Source organism: Mercenaria mercenaria, unplaced genomic scaffold, assembly GCF_021730395.1.
Source record: "Mercenaria mercenaria strain notata unplaced genomic scaffold, MADL_Memer_1 contig_3306, whole genome shotgun sequence".
NCBI classification, from domain to species: domain Eukaryota; kingdom Metazoa; phylum Mollusca; class Bivalvia; order Venerida; family Veneridae; genus Mercenaria; species Mercenaria mercenaria.
The window spans coordinates 25,806-30,383 of record NW_026461431.1 but is presented as its reverse complement, the minus strand read 5'-3'; positions in this window follow the sequence as shown (position 1 = coordinate 30,383).

Genomic DNA, 4,578 nt, shown 5'->3' with positions numbered 1-4,578 from the left:
TCCGGCATAGTAATGGACATGGACTTTACATTACTGCTGTGTTGACAGCGGAAGCAGCGGTCCAGTACTAAGACTGTCTACGAAACCAAGGATAACGAGTTCTTCATCTGAAAATTACGAACATTGGGATCAGTGTCCAGTATACACCTGAAAATAATAGACTTGCTATTTGCCGAGTGCACACTTGTTTTCTATCGTCGTTAATATAAAGTAGACTTCGAAATATTCGTACACATGCATAATCTCATAAACACTTCTTTAATGTATGTTCTCTGAAATTAACAAATAACTGGCTCAACTGAGACACCATACTTTAAAGTTAGTTTATTCACCATGAGGTTCAAAATGCTGGGGAGTCTCGTGATAGTACATGCCTTTAAAGACCCACCACGACCTAGTGACCTACTTTTTTTATCCACAAAAACTTCATGAAAATCATTCTTATAACACAGGTAATATACAGCTGTACTACAAGTTTTCAGGTGGACAATTTAGGCCCTTCCTGAATAAATGTGTTTTGACAACTTCATCTGCAAACTTATTCAGTCTGTCTCTTTTCAGCATAGTTTCAAAAATATAGATGAATAACTATCTTACACTGTAGAAACAAAATGAGATTGAAATTTAACTAAATACACTGCTTTCTGTACATATTGCTACATTAATTCATAAAGTGGTAGACATTACACACGTTGTCTTGGCCTAATATATGTCAATGTCAATTTGTAACTAGATACTTGTTATTTCTCATTTTCTTCATGCAAAGCATGTATAATTACCATCATGGAAATACAAAAGAATACAGTTATTTTGTGGTGCCTCTTTAATTTCACATGGTTGAAGAGTAAACAAATAGTTAAAATTGCTTCGTTTTATTTCTCACGGAAAAGATCAGACGGTTTTTGATATTGGAATAATTATAGAACATAGATGCATTTCAAGTTGAAAGTTGATTGTTTTCTAAAGGACGTAAAACTGAAACAAGTAAGCACTTTTACTTTTTTCAGCAATTTCCCTCAGGTGAACTTTGACATTGTTTACATAGAGAAATCAGTTTTGTGTATTTTTGAAAAGCGTTTTTCGACTGAAACGTATTGTTCCCGGAAAAGTTGTTCTAAAATGGTTTATTTTTGGGATTTTTTGTTTTATTTATAAACAGATAACTGCAACACAATGTGGGGGCCCCTCAACATCCAGGACCCTCCTCTCCGGCTTACGGGCCGCCACTCACGGCAAACGGGCGGCTCCATTTTCGGGGGAGTCGTACCCCTTTGCATGGAGAGACAGCCGGCATTTTCTATCCCCCGCCGGCAAGGGGCTCCGGATGAGGAAATTTGACATTTTCAGATGTGTGCATATTTAAAAAGTACATCCATTCAGAAATAAATCTTAAAAATTTCAGAGGAAAATCTTCATTTTTTTTTAGTTTTATGTCAAATTTTGTAACATAGATAATAAAGATAAAAATAGAACATTTCAGTTATCCTTTCTTTCAAGTTTATTTCTCACTTACTGGTAATAGCTAACAATCGTGAGATAGATTAAGGGTTAAAATTAGGTTTTGAGAAACAAAAATCAAACAACACCAAATCATAGAAAGAAAGAGTTGTTTACTATGGAACAATATTAAGGCAAAAATTGTATGTTGCTTTCGTACTCATGTAAGCCATTATTTTACACAGTGGCATCAACATTTTGACATTTGAAAATGCATCTTGCATTCTTATATGCCCATATCTCTATATCATACTAGTATAGTTACATGTGACCTTCTGCATAAGTCTACAATATTTATCTTGTTTTTGGACATGATGTAATGTGACATGCAGCATTCGATGCATTGGCAGGTGGTAAACTTACATCGTGCATTATGCATGCATTTGTGTTGTATATTTGCAAACGATAAGAAATAAATTGGTTCCTGCATTGTGTGGATGAAACATTTTAACTTTGGCGGATGCGCTTACGTATTGCGATTTTTTCTACCTTTGCACTTCACATGTCACTAAGCGAATACAACTAGCATAACGCAGCATGCAATGTAGCATGTCACGTTCTCGCACCAGAGGGCGCTTCGTGCTCGGGAGCTTCCGCTAAACCACGGAAAAATACGACACTGCGTATCGTGGCTACGTGTCCGGTAACCGGACCTTTAAACCTGTTTGATTTGTCGAGGCGTCCATTAATCAAGTTTGAAAAGTTCGGTGTATCATCAAGCCTGTACACATGTTATTTTATTGCATAAAATAAAGATTCTTGTATGTTATAAGTCTTATACCGTTCTCTAAAAGTAGAATTAAAAGCTATAACAGATCCATCAACTCTTTTTTCATCATTGAAAGCCGCCCTTTAAATTGTTAATCATGTTATATATCTTTATTTCGCGATCTATAAATAGCTTTTACATCATGGTGTAGTGGATGCAATGCCCGCCTTGTAAGCTATATATTGCCAGTTCGAACCGAGCTGACGACTCATTATTTTTTTTTTTAGTTTTTTTTTTTAGTTTTTTTTTAGTTCTAAAACAAGATAAACATTATGGAAAATGAACATAAGGATTAAACATCTGGTAATGAACTATTGAAGGCTTGTCGGCGTTTGTCACATCTAAAAAGAGCGAAGATTTAGTTATTTGGTTCACATTACAGGTATACGTTAACATTAACTTAGGTTTGTAAATGGTTAATATTAAATATGAAACCGTCATTAAAATGTACATGTATAGTCTATTGTCTCAAAAATTGAAAGGTCTTGATGATAAATGGGCTATATATGGAATGGAAATGCTTGTGTCTACATACAATTTCTCTCTATACATAAATCAATGGCCTCATAACATTGTATGTTCGAGACCCACTCGGATCGTCATATGAGGTAGCCGTCCAGATTACCTAAGACTGGTAAGCGACCGCCCGTGCTCGAGATATTGCCTGGCGGGGAGTGTGGTATTCCCCACCACTAAAAAGTAGTTGTCATATGGCATTAAAATAAAAGTTTAGTGATTTTACGGGACAGGGGGAGGGGAGTAATCATTTTGAAACTATTCAAGCTAGGGTCTTTAACTCTGTAAATTTCTTTTTTCACTATTTATCAGTGTGTAAGGAGTCTTGTTATTATTTATTCAACAAATGAAAAATTATGTAAAAGTACAGCGACGGGATATGATTCAAGAATGTTATGGCTTCAGCGGAATGTTAAAACGTATTTTTCACATTAGTTGAAAAATAACTAGAGTACAATAAGGGAGATAATTAAAAACTAATAAGAGATTAGTTCTTACGCTTTGTACTTCCTCACGTACTTTCTTGAATGCCCTTTAGATGTCGAAAGTATTAAACGGGAAACAAGGACAAAATTCACACATTATTCAAGAGAGTTCTGGTTCTCGTGGTTAGACTTTCCCTCATTACATGTACTTTCTTTAAATTCCCTATATTTGTTGCAAATTAATCGTTCAGACAAAACAGCTAATATGTATGAAGTTTCTAAACTATTTAAGACGAATTTATGGTTTTTGAGGTAACATTATCTGACGGACTGGAATTCGATATCTCCTTCCCGCTTTTCATTGAAGCAGTCTGAAAGACAGTTATATCCCCCACCGCTGCTATGGGTAGTGAAAAGGTTGATAGTATTGAATATCAAGTATATTTTATAATAACCTTGACCTTGAACATGAATGGTTGACCCATGGGTTTTGCGAATTATCTCAATAAGGTGAACACTTGGCTACATTGCAAGAAAATCCTTCAAGTGGCTTAGCAGAAAAGGAAGGGACAGGATATTGAACATTTTAGTTGTGACCTTGACCTTGAGCTGGCACTGTTGAATTTTGAATTCTGCACATCGTATTGATAAGGTGAATATTACAGCCAAGTCATATTAAAATCCTTCAAGTTGTTAAGTAGATACAGAGCGGACACAAAACGGAAGGCTCAAAACTTGATCTTAAGAGTTGTGACCTTGATCTTGAGCCGACATTGCTGACATGAGTTCTGCACATCGTCTTGATGAGGTGATCAATTGACCCAAATTTCATGAAAATCCTTCAAAGGGTTTAAGTAATAATGAGCGGACACGATTGTTACGGACGGACTGACGGACGGAGATCATTCCTATAGCCCGCACAGCCCCCAAACCCCCGCCACCACCCATGGTGGGGGATTAAAAATGTCAACTAGCAATGGCTGCGTAGCTCTAGTGAGCAGTTTTGGAACTACAAACAAATAACTTAAAAGACATCGTGAAGGCGTTATTGCACAAGGCTTCATTCACTTGATAATTTTTTCCCACTTTTGTACATGCATCTGGGAACTTTAAGTACACATTAAGATTAAAGAATCTGGTGTTTCAATTGTCTTTTCCTTGTAATTCATCTATTCAGAAGGTAAAGTTTGTTCTCGATTACTTCATACTGCCAGATTCTAGATTTGATGAAACAAAAAGTTAAGGAAATACGTCATCTTTATATTTTTATATTCATAATTGTTTATTATGCCAACAAAAACAGATAGTTAACAAATAAAAGGAAACACATATAAATTCTCTTTGAAAATGACATAGCATAAATCTATTGTT